Source organism: Natrix helvetica (assembly GCF_964273705.1).
Source record: "Natrix helvetica genome assembly, chromosome: 6".
NCBI lineage: Eukaryota > Metazoa > Chordata > Lepidosauria > Squamata > Natricidae > Natrix > Natrix helvetica.
Window position 1 is genome coordinate 4653191 of NC_138553.1, and position 12549 is coordinate 4665739.

Genomic DNA, 12549 nt, shown 5'->3' on the forward strand with positions numbered 1-12549 from the left:
CAAATGCCATTCCTTTCTAGCACTGATGACGTTACCTAGTTGGGTCATGAAAGGTTTGGAAGCTCAGAGAGCACCAAGGAGCCCACAGTTCAACTCTGAGCTACAAATAACCTCTTTTATCGGGACTCACATACCCGCTCCACTTCTATACTAAAAAAAACCCATGCCTTGAACTCAAAGTGTTTTGAATTCTTGCTGGAGGTGTTCCATTTTATTTAGGCATTTATTTTATTTTGCAGAGAGGCGGGCAGTCCTGTTCCTGCAGTTGTTTGGCTGGAAGGAGTTTGTCCCTCTGACTCATCCCTGTGATGTGGGACGCTTGGCTCAAGTGCTTGTGTGCCTTGGCTGAGAAGCCATGTTTTGGGCTGGTAATATTTTTGTGGCAAGCCGGAGTTGCTTTCCAGGAGGAAGGAAAGGAGGTTTGGTAGTTGGCAGCTCAGCCTGTTGAGCCTACCCTGCGTTGGGACTGGTAAACCAGGATTTGTGGTTTAAGCTTGGGCGAGCCAAGTCCTGTTTGTGTGTGTTGGTAAACCAGGATTTGTGGTTTAAGCTTGGGTGAGCCAAGTCCTGGCTGTGTGTGTGCTGGTAAACCAGGATTTGTGGTTTAAGCTTGGGCGAGCCAAGTCCTGGCTGTGTGTGTGCTGGTAAACCATGATTTGTGGTTTAAGCTTGGGCGAGCCAAGTCCTGGCTGTGTGTGTACTGGTAAACCAGGATTTGTGGTTTAAGCTTGGGCAAGCCAAGCTCTTGGGGGAGGAGTGTGTAGGCAGTTTGTTTTCCGGCCAGTGGAGGCTCCGTTCCTCCAAACCTCGTTAAGCCCCAAGCAGGATTCGCACGGGTGACCGGGAACCCTTGCGGGGGAGAGAGCCGCGCGCGAGGTTTGTTTTGACAGCCGCGGTTCCTCCTCTTCTCCCCCCTCCCCGCTCCGGATCCTGACTCCGAGGCTCCGCCCCTCCCAGCCAATAGCAACGCGGCTCGAGCCAAAAGAGCGGGCGGCCTGGCCTCGCCCCCTCTCTCCCCCCCCCCACTGTCGAGCCAATCGCCTTTCTCTCGATGTTAGGCCCTCGAGCGCGCTTTCTCTCCAGGCCTAGCCACGCCCCCTCTTCCTCCCCCCCTCCCTCCCTTCCCAGGGTTTGTTATGGTCCGGCCTCGTGCCGCCGGCTGCCCTCGTCACGCGGCTGGGCCTCGCGCCGCCGCCTCCGCGCCCCTTCCCGCTCGTCTCCCTCCCCCCTCCCTCGCCCCGCCTCCCTCGGCCTCGTGCTTCTTCCTTCCCCCGCCCACTCGTCAGCGCGCGCCCTTGCAAGCGGGCTTCTGATTGGCTGGCGGGAAGGCGCCCTTGCTCTTCCCCCCTCCCCCTTCCCTTTCCTTCATTACTTTTCCCTTCAGGCCTTTTGATCCGTGGCTGAGGCGAAAATAAAAAAAACTGCCTCCGGCTTTTCGAAGGGATAAAACCGGCCTGAGGCGGGTTGCCGAGGTCAGCCTGGGTTGTAGTGCCGCTGAGAACCAGCCCTTCCTCGCTCAACCCCTCGCGGGCCTCTTTGAAGGCTGGACTCACGGACCCATAAGCCGCAGCCGTTCAGGGCACCAGGGGGAAGGAAGAGAGCTTCCCTCAAAACCCCGGTCAGAACAATTGGCCGTTTATTCTTTTTGGACCGGCTGCAATAATTCCACAAGGAAAAGGGTTTGTAGGGCTGGCTGGTGAGGTTAGGACCAGCTGCACCTGTCAGACTTCTGACTGTCAAGGAGAGGCAGCTAATAGTAGACTTTTAGCACGGATTTTAATAATGTTTTAATCTGGGTCGCTGTAACTTTTCATTATTTTTTTCAATTTGTAAGAGACACCTTGTTAGGGGAGAAGATGGGTGACAATAATAATATTAATAATAATAATAATTTAAGAAGGTCCTTGGTTGATACCTAGGACACTGGCAGCAAACCGCATTAACCATTAGCACCAATCAATGGTATTTGTGATGAATTTTTGAATGTTCAGTTGGCTGAGTTTCATGTTTAATGAATAAAGAATTAATAATAATAATAGGGATGCGGTGGCTCAGTGGCTAAGACGCTGAGCTTGTCGATCAGAAAGGTCGGCAGTTCAGCAGTTCGAATCCCTAGCGCCGCGTAACAGAATAAGCTCCCGTTACTTGTCCCAGCTTCTGCCAACCTAGCAGTTAAAAAAGCATGTAAAAATGCAAGTAGAAAAATAGGAACCACCTTTGGTGGGAGGGTAACAGCGTTCCGTGCACCTTCGGCATTTAATCATGCCGGCCACAAGACCACGGAGATGTTTTCAGACAGCGCTGGCTCTTCGGCTTTGAAACGGAGATGAGCACCGCCCCCTAGAGTTGGGAATGAGTAGCACATATGTGCGAGGGGAACCTTTATCTTTACCTTAAGCAGCCCAGAGACATCTTGTTAGGAGAGAAGATGGGTGGCAATAATAATAATAATAATAATAATAATAATAATAATAATAATAATAATAATAATAATAATAATAATAATAATAATAATAATAATAAAATATGGGTTGGGAAGGGGGGGGACCACAGTTGGTGGCTTTGGCAGATCTTGAAAAAGTTAAGCAAGAGTTGGGCTGTGTTGCATTGGGATAAAAGACCACTTTGGGTGGTGGAGGAAAGACCCTCTTGTATCAGGACACCAAAGCAGTTGGTGTTGTTTGTAAGAAAGCACCATGAATGTTCCAGAAGGTCACCAGGAGAGAGATTTTGGCACTCAGCCAGGTGATAGGCCTTCCAAATTTGTTTAATACTAAGCAGGTTCAGAGAGCATTACTGTCAGGAGAATAGGCTCTCAGAAACCCCCTGGACAGTAGGCTAGTATGTGAAGTCAGAACATGTCCTGGAAGAAGACATGACAAATAATTTCCGTTGTTTTTCAAAGAAAACATTGTGGGTGTAAGTAGGAAGTCGGGAGTTGCTCTCAATTTAGGAGAGGTGTTACAATCCCTTGGTTTTACTTGGAGGAAACATAACTGTTTTGCTTGTGCAATAAGAGTGCCTCACTGTGGGAGTTAATGGGGAGGTTCTTGCTTGTAGGGTGACCTATTGCGAAAATCAGATGACAAGATGGCTTTCAGGGGATCCTTTTGCTGCCATCTTGTGGTGTTTGGACTTTTGCTGTCCAGCTCTTTAAATTAGCCCTTCATTTTTAGAGATCCTTCACCACAACTACAGTAGCTTCCTTATTGCAGAACATATAAAAGCATGTTATTTTGGCTACTAGGGGAGTTCTAACGATTTTCAATACATGTGCTTTTCTTCTTCTCCGGACTGTAGGCTGATTTTTTTTTAAAAAGAGAGTACCTGATTGGTAGATATTCGGTGACAGGCATGTTGATGGACCATTCCTAAGGAAAGTTAAAGGTTTTTCTGCACCTTTACTAACAGTTTGGAAGAGGGCAGTTTGCCAGATGACATCTGTTCAGAACTTGAATCAGTACTGTAGGTCTTGTAAATTTGCAGAAGTCCATGAATAGAAATATATAGGATTGCATTACCTATCAGTGTATGCAAATAGGATGTCATAAGTACTTTTCCTAAAAATAATATTTTTACAATTTAGATAGGACACTTCCCTGATTTTCCGTGAGAGAAGAATGCTTTAATTTTGATGACATTGCAAAAATATATTTCTTGGTCTATCCTGTCTGTTAGCTTTAAGGAAAGTTAGTTTTAGGAAGCAATTTATTGTTGGCAATTCTTAGCAAGATGCTGCTAGGTTTTTTCTTTCTGTTCTAAAGGCACTTAAAAGCTAATATTTACAGTTGTTTATGGCCAGCTCCTTTTTGACTAATGACAAGCCCATCAAGACATTTGTTTTTTATAAAGTTCAATTCCTGCCCAATTCCTGTTAATATTTTTATTCATTAAGAAATATTAAAAAAAAACTTGCCAGCTTTTGAAGTAGCTAGGATTTTCTGCTATAATCAGTAACACAATCCATAATGTACTGGATTATGGCACCTTTATGATTATGAATAATTGGATATTAAAAGGCCATAATAGCCATTATGCTGTTTGTGAAACTATGGAAATATTTTTCTACTTACATAACAAATGCCTGTGGTTTCATTTTGAGGAACTAAGGGCTTGCCAGGTTTTTAAGAATGTTAAAAAAAATAAACCAAAATTGTTTTGTTTTGCTTCATTTTAAATGAAGAATTCCAAGTTCAGCTATCAGAGATGAAGGCTGCAAAATCCAGGTGACCATGACATGTACCCAGAAAGTTACGTTTTTCTTATGATTATCAATGTTTTTGCAGCCCAGAATTGGTAACCATATTTAAAATGCATCTTGAAGGTAATGGCCCATTATTACTATTACGTTATAATCAGAATATGAGAACTACAGTATAGTTCAGCTATTCCCAGAAAGCCTTCACCAAAAATATTTATGTTTACAAATGCCTGCCACAATATAGTTCATCAGAGTTAAAAGTTTAAGATTTGCAAATTACACCAAGGATGAAGGCTCCAGCTGTGGTTGTTTAGAAAGCTGCCAATGCAACCCTGTGCTTCTAAATCACGGCATCTAAAAGCTGACATGAAGCAATTTTCTCTTTTAAAGTTTAGTTTAATAGCCAAATAATTTCTCTCTCATATATATATATACAGTATCTTGGCGATGTTTCGACAAGGTCACGCTCGTCATCTTCAGGCTAGTGCCTTTGGCTTCGTGCTTGCGTGAGCAAAGTGTGATCGGAGCTGCCGTTTTTCTATAAATATAGGTTTGTGTGTGTGCGGAATGTTGGTTTTGTTGCTTTAAACGGATTGGTTGGCTGTGTTGTCACATCTTGATTGGTTGATGGAACTGATGTTTGGTGAGGGTGATTGGCGATGGTGTCCTGTGTTGTTCTGGGTCCTGTGTCGGTTTTTGTGGCTAGGACTCGTTTATTGACTAGGGCTAGTTTCCAGATGTGACAAGTGTGACCTCGTCGAAACGTTGCCAAGATACTGTCAATCTTACACGGGAAAAGACCCGAATATGCCAAGACCTGCATACCTATACCCGTGAAAATCTACAAAAACAAATATTCTACCTCTATGGGGAGGAAACCTTCCTGCTGACCAGGACCTACGAAAAGCCACCATTTTATGTGACCTCACATTCCTGTGCAACTGCCGAGACAAAAATATGATCCCCACATGCTTCCAACTAAAATTCCATTCAAAAACCTCAGCCACAGAAAGGATCCTGAAAAGAATTGAATTAGCCCTAATCAGAAATGAACTCCACAGGAAAAGATTCCTACTAGACCAAACCAACTGGGACCTACTTACTCTTCACCTCAAACTTAGCAACAAAATCCACCCAGCACTCTGGGACAAATCCAAACAACTAGCCCTCTGGAGAGCCGAAACAGAAACCTCCCACAAGACAGACACACACACCAACAAACTCCGCAGACTAGAAAAACGCCAGAAGCACAACCCCCCTCCACAGCAATTCATGAAACAAACAGTACACACCATATCAGACAGGACCCTCACCATAGCAGAAACCAATTTCCTTTCAAAAGGATTCAACTTTGCAGTCGCCTCCAAACGCATCCCCACTGAAAACATCATATGCAGAGTTGAAGCTGCCCTAACCAATATCAACCCAGATGAAGCCAATAAAATCAGACTTGGAGTCACCAATGTCCTCTGCTCCAGCAATCCACCAGAAGCAACTTACATAAAGAAGAAAAAGCTTCTTGAGGAAAGACAACAACATAATCATTCTCCCAGCAGACAAAGGTAACGCCATTGTGGTGATGAACACATCTGACTACCAAGCCAAACTATCCAACCTACTCTAAGACCCCGCTTACAAACCTCTAAACACAGATCCCACCACCTGCCTGGAAAAAAACCACCAAATCCAAAATAAAAGCCTCTCCCATCAGTGAAGAGATCCAGCAAAGAATCATCCCCAGAGAAAAATCATCCAGATGCCCCAAGCTCTATGGCCTCCCCAAGATACACAAAGAAGGAACACCACTCAGACACATAGTCAGCTCCATAGGCTCACCTCTACAGAATCTTGCCAAATTTCTTGCCAAACAACTTCAGCCCTATACAGAATCCCTCACCTCACACGTACAAAACTCACTCCACTTCAGAGAAACAATAAGAAACAAAATCTACAACCCAGCGACCTACTCGTGAGTTTCGATGTTATATCCCTCTTCACCCAAGTGCCTATTAAAGAGGTCTCGACAGCTATCCAAAACAAATACAACCCCCCAAGCACATCCTAGATCTGACCAACCACTGCCTAACCAACACATACTTCATCCACAATGGACAAAGATACAAACAGATAGAAAGAGCACCTATGGGATCACCCCTCTCACCCGTCATTGCAAACCTATACATGGAACACTTTGAAACCAACGCCTTAGATAAATCTGAACACAAATCCAAACTCTGGCTTAGATATGTAGATGACACTTTTGTAATTTGGCCACATGGGAAAGAAAAACTGGACAACTTCCTCACACATCTCAACAGCCTATACCCCAAAATACAATTTACTATGGAAATAGAAGCTAACAGCCAACTTCCCTTTCCGGACGTCCTAATCTACAAAAAGCCCAATGGCTCCCTAGGACACACCATCTACCAGAAAAACACACACACCAACCGCTACTTAAACGCACAATCCCATCACCACCCTGCACAGATCAACTCCGTAGCCAAGACCCTCATCTCCAGAACCAAACGCCTAGCCGACAAAGACCACCTGAAAACTGAATTACACACCCTCACAAACGTATTAATTTCCAACGGATTCAAAAAAACCCCACAATTACCAACCTTATCCAAAGGGAGACACCCCCCAAGAACTGAGACACAGAACAGGACAACGGCATCGCCCTCCTCCCTTACATCAAAGGCACCACAGATAAAATCAGCAAATTTCTCCACAAACACAATATCAAGACAGCCTTCGGCACTGACCAAAAAATCGCCAACATCTTAAGAAATCCCAAAGACAAAATCCAGCTAGAAAACCAAGGAGTCTATGAAATACCATGCAAAATCTGCCCAGCCACATACATTGGACAAACTAATAGGAGAATAAATGTACGCATCACAGAACACAAGAACGCAGTCAGAAAAGAAGAAAAAACTTCCTCCCTTTTCCAGCACCTTAAAGCAACAGGACATGAAATTGATTTTGAAGGAACCAAATTACTCTCCAAAACTGAACACTTCAACAAGAGAATAATTATAGAAGCTATCGAAATAGAGAAATACCCCCACAACATGAATACACGTGATGATACCTCCCACCTACCAGACATGTGGAAACTAGCCCTAGCCAATAAACGAGTCCCAGCCACAAACACTGACACAGGACCCAGAACAACACAGGACACCATCACCAATCACCCTCACCAAACATCAGTTCCATCAACCAATCAAGATGTGATAACACAGCCAACCAATCCGTTTAAAGCAACAAAGCCAACATTCCACACCCACCTATATAGAAAAACGGCAGCTCTGATCATGCTTTGTTCGCATAAGCACGAAGCCAAAGGCACCAGCCTGAAGAAGATGAGTGTGACCTCGTCGCCAAGATACTGTCAATTTTACATGGGAAAAGACCCAAATACGCCAAGACTTTAGGTTGTATGTCGAGGATATAACAAAGACCTGCGTGTGTGTGTGTGTACATGAAAATAAAACACTTGATCCCACAGTAGTGTAAAACAGAGAAAACCAGCCATGTTGATCAGATCCTTACAACAGCATAGATAATTCCAACTATCATTTGTATAGCAAATAATACATCTGTTAAGTGTCACATCTGAAAAGTTCTGTAAGATTAGTAACTGGTTTATAGGTTGGATTCACACATTGCACTAAAACAATGCAGACTACTGGTTCTTGGTCCTGAAGTCCATATATCTGGAGGCTGCAGAGATTGAGGAAGACCCCAACTGGATTGAAACACACAGATTAAAAACTACTGTTTTAAACTAATGTCAGGAGGATTCAGAAATTCCTCAGTTTTTCTACTGAAGCAGATATTCAAACTGCAAACATCAATTGAGACTTTTCTGTGTTAATGATAATCTTAGAATAGCATTGATCTACTGCCTTGTTCTCTACATGCCAAAAATCTTCATTAATGAGTTAGCTTGGGGGAGGGGAGGAGAAGGGGGGGAAATGAGAGACAAGAAACTAATGCTATTGAAAAGTAAAAATTATCTTCTATTTTACCCCAGTAGCCATTGGGTTCCTGGGAGCCTTCCTTCTAAGCATATTTGTAATTCATTGAACCTGTAACGGAGATCAGGCTAGGCTCCTCTCTGCTGGTTTTCAGGAAAATGCCAAAAACAGTTATTTCCAGGGGAATGAGAGGAATTATCATAATTTTTAAGCCATGAGCCATTTTATCCTTTTTAGTCTGTTTGCATTTGTTGTTTGTGCCTGGTTTTCAACAGGATGTTTTATGGCATTCTTATTTTTAATGTGTGTGTTTTTATAAATGTAAATAAATAGCAAATAGCCTTAGAAGTCCAGTGACTTTTGTTCTGGATATACAGTATTAGATAAAGAGTTTACCATCAATTTTGTGGAGAGAGGCTACAAAGTATTTTGTTTTTCTTTTTTTCATCCACAGGGGTAATAGTCTTGAGCAGATGATTTCACCCTGTTATGTTTCTGTCGGTGATAAGAGTCTTGCTCTGCCTTAAAAAAAAACAAAACAGCTGAAGTTGTTAACTTACTGGCTTGTCCTTTAAGGAAGTAGGGCAAAGCACAGAGGCCCGGTGTGGGATAACTGAGAACTTAGTCATGTAAGTAGAAGGGGAATTTACCTATTAGGAATAGAATGTTCTGTACATCTTTTCTCTGATGTTTACGCAGATGCTGCGAGAACTCCCACAGCAGAGGAAACCACAATCTTTAATGTGTCGAATTGCTTAGAAACCGACATCTTAATCCATTGAACTGAATTGTATAAGAATAAAAGTCCAGTTCCAAAATCAGAACCAGCAGATTCACAAGGAGAACTATTAAGAGATTTGTGGATGCAACCAGGTTGGATTAAAAAGATCTGTGGATCCAGCCAAGTGCCGTAGAATCTGGCAGCTTGTTTCCAGCTACGTTCCGCTGAGCTGTTTTGGAAGATCACTGGATTATGAGCAAGATTCCTCATGGATAGTCTGTGGGTTTGCACAACATGCTATTAATAAGATAAAATGGATTAGAATGCTAGTTTGTGATTGTGTTGTGGAAAATGTCAACAGCATATTGTGTGAGCCAGCTCTTCCTATTTAGCCATTATAATTGTTTGGACAAGACATGGTTTGTGAACACAGCAATTGTGTTTTCTTAGCTTGGGTTAACATATTTATATGAACCTAACCTTACTGACTCTGTTTCTCTTAGGTATCTTTAGAGCTTCCTGTTTCCTCATGCATTGGATGATCTTTTGGGGGATTATGCCATCCTTTTTCAAGAGGGAAGTTTTAGGTTTAGAATTAGGAAGAGTCTGGTAGCACCATTTCTGATTAGCTCATTTGATTAAAAGGCATAAGCTTTTGCCTAAAATGCAACTTGAAGCTTATGCCTCTTGTATATTTTAATAAAAAGCTTACATATTGGAGGGGTTGGGGGTGAGGGGCACCGTTTTGCGGTGGTTCTCCTCCTACCTCTCTGGCCGAGCGCAATGTGTGTTGACGGGGGCAGAGGTCGACCCTGAGGCCGCTCACCTGCGGGGTGCCGCAGGGGTCGGTCCTCTCGCCTCTCCTGTTCAACACATACATGAAGCCGCTGGGCGAGATCATTCGTGGGTTCGGGGTAGATTACCATCTGTACGCTGACGACACTCAGCTGTACATCTCTACCCCGAACCACCCTAACGATGCCGTCGAAGTGATGTCCCGGTGTCTAGAAGCCATACGGATTTGGATGGGAAGTAACAGACTCAAGCTCAATCCGTCCAAGACGGAGTGGCTGTGGCTACCGGCACCCCGGTTCAACCAGTTGCTCCCATCACTGGCCATTGGGGGCGAACACCTGGCCCCCGTGGATCGGGTACGCAATTTGGGCGTCCTCCTGGATGCCCGGCTGTCAATGGATGACCATGTGACGGCCGTGGCTAGGGGGGCGTTTCACCAGGTTTGCCTGGTGCGCCAATTGCGTCCCCTATTGGACCGGAACGCCCTCTGCACAGTCACCCATGCGCTTGTGACGTCCCGACTGGACTTCTGTAATGTTCTCTACATGGGGCTCCCCTTGAGATGCACCCGAAGGCTGCAGTTGGTTCAGAATGCAGCCGCGCGGACAATTGCGGGAGTCACTAGATACTCCCACGTAACACCTCTCCTGCGCGAGCTGCACTGGCTACCTGTAGCTTTTCGGGTGCGTTTCAAGGTGTTGGTTATCATCTTTAAAGCGCTCCATGGCACAGGACCTAGCTATTTGCGGGATCGTATCCTACCCCATACATCCCTTCGGCCGATCCGCTCTCACAGAGAGGGACTCCTCCGGGTGCCGTCCACTAGGCAGTGCCAGCGGGCGACGCCCGGGAGTAGGGCCTTCTCTGTGATGGGCCCGACCCTCTGGAATGACCTCCCCCCTGATATCAGAACCACCACCGACCTCCGCTCCTTCCGTAAGAAGCTTAAAACCCACCTGTTCAATGTAACCAGCCTGGCCTAATCCCAGTTTTAGTCCCTCAAGTCTGCATTTTTAAATGTTTAGGGGTGAGTTTTAGGTTGATTTTTAACTTTTATTATCCTGTACAGCTGTTAGGTTTAATTCAATTTTAAGGGTATTTAAGGGTATTTATCTTTTGTATCTGGTTTTTAATGAGATGCCTGTACACCGCCCCGAGTCCCTTCGGGGAGAGGGGGCGGTCTATAAATCTTGAAATAATAAAAATAATAAAAATAAATGAATGGTGCTAGTTGGAAAAGTTGCTGTCCTGATTTTTTCTTTCTTCTATAGACTACCACAGCTCTAATGATACAGGTTTGTAGAAATACCAAAACAATAAGCCATTAATTTGAAAAACTTTAAAAGAGCAGAAAAGCCAAGAGGTCCAAAATGGACTGGTACATTGCTTATGATCAGTGATCGCTTAGTATCTTATTAAGTAGGAAATATTGAGTGGGGAGAGAAGAAAGAACCATAATAATGGAAATAATGATCTTCATTTCGTTGAAGTCCATAATGTTCATAGCCAATAGACATAGATTTGTCTTTTCTCATTTTACAATAAAGCAATATTCAACTTTTGCAAACAGAATGATGTGTCTTTAATATATTGTTACTGTCTTTTAAGGAAAATTTTGACAATAGTGAAAGGGAGAGGCTAACCCAGTGCTCTATGTCTGAAATCTAGTAAAATTCATTTACCACGTCTGATTTTGTTATTTACCTTAGGAGTAAAGCATATTCTGTCAAGGACAGATGCTTTCTTGAAGTTTGCAAGGAACTGTTTCCATTAGAATGTGTGTCATTAGAATGTATGGGAGGTAACCCCCTCCCATACATTTGCCAGTTAAATGCATTCACAAATGCAAACCAATTTAATAAAAATGTGTGATTTGTTCAGGAACAACCAAATTAAGAGGGTGGGGACAATAGCATCATTATAGATTCAAAAGAAGGCATTCCTAACATTCTATTAACCTATTCGCTTAACCAAATCAGATCACTTAACTGCATTCAAACGACAAGCTAAGCCTCATTCATCTTAATTTTGGACTGTTTTTTAAAATTTAGAATGCTGTGAGGATCTGGTTCAGATTCCATCAAGATTGCTTAATTGAGTACCAAGTTAAATCCGGCAGTAGTATTTCATGTCCTGTTAAAGAATGAGCTAGCTTGACATTTAATCACAGTTGTTCAATTAAATAATCCGTTTAGGCCTATGGTATGTTCTCAGTGGAGTCCCCAAGGAATCAACCAGCTGTGAGTGCACATGTGGGGCACAATGCACTCAGATAAATTCTGTATGAGTGTTCTAAAATAAATAACCAAGCCAGTTCCGTATATCAGATCAATTTTATGTGGGCTTCGCCCTGCTTACATCAAAACCACAATCTCCTCAAACAAACCTTGGCTCTGTGTAGAAGAGGAAGTGTGAAACTTGATTGAAATTCAGAGGGCAGGAAAGAGCCAACCAGCCAACAATCCAGTGAGCATCCTTTTGATTGTCAAATAACAATTTTGGTGCCAAAATCAACTTGGGCGACCAGATGCAAAGATGAACAGAGCTCTTGTTCTTTTAGACTTGTTCCGTTAGGAGGCAGTCATTTTGCATGTTTAATTTGCCATGTGCTATGTGTGTGTATTTGTTAGGAAGGGAGAATTTGCTGATAGTCTTTTTCTTTTTCTTTTTGCAGTTCATAACAGGTAAAAAGATTCCTCTTGGTTTTCTGAGAAACAAATGTATTGCTAGGAATATTGTTTTTCTTATTGAGTTAATAAAGATGTTTATTTTTCATCCTTCCGTCCATTCTCCCTTGCCCACAAAGATAGGCAGACAATTATATGCAAAGAAATGTTTCTACA

General features: G+C 43.3%; 1 long non-coding RNA gene across 1 annotated transcript in view; it reads left to right on the forward strand.

Moving 5' to 3' along the window:
* Positions 1-1389: 1389 nt before the first annotated feature.
* Positions 1390-12549, forward strand: part of LOC309394176 — a 108855-nt gene continuing 97695 nt past the window's right edge. Inside the window, exon 1 of the long non-coding RNA XR_014175701.1 lies at positions 1390-1618. This is a non-coding gene — a long non-coding RNA (uncharacterized lncRNA). The remainder of the gene's footprint in view (positions 1619-12549) is intronic.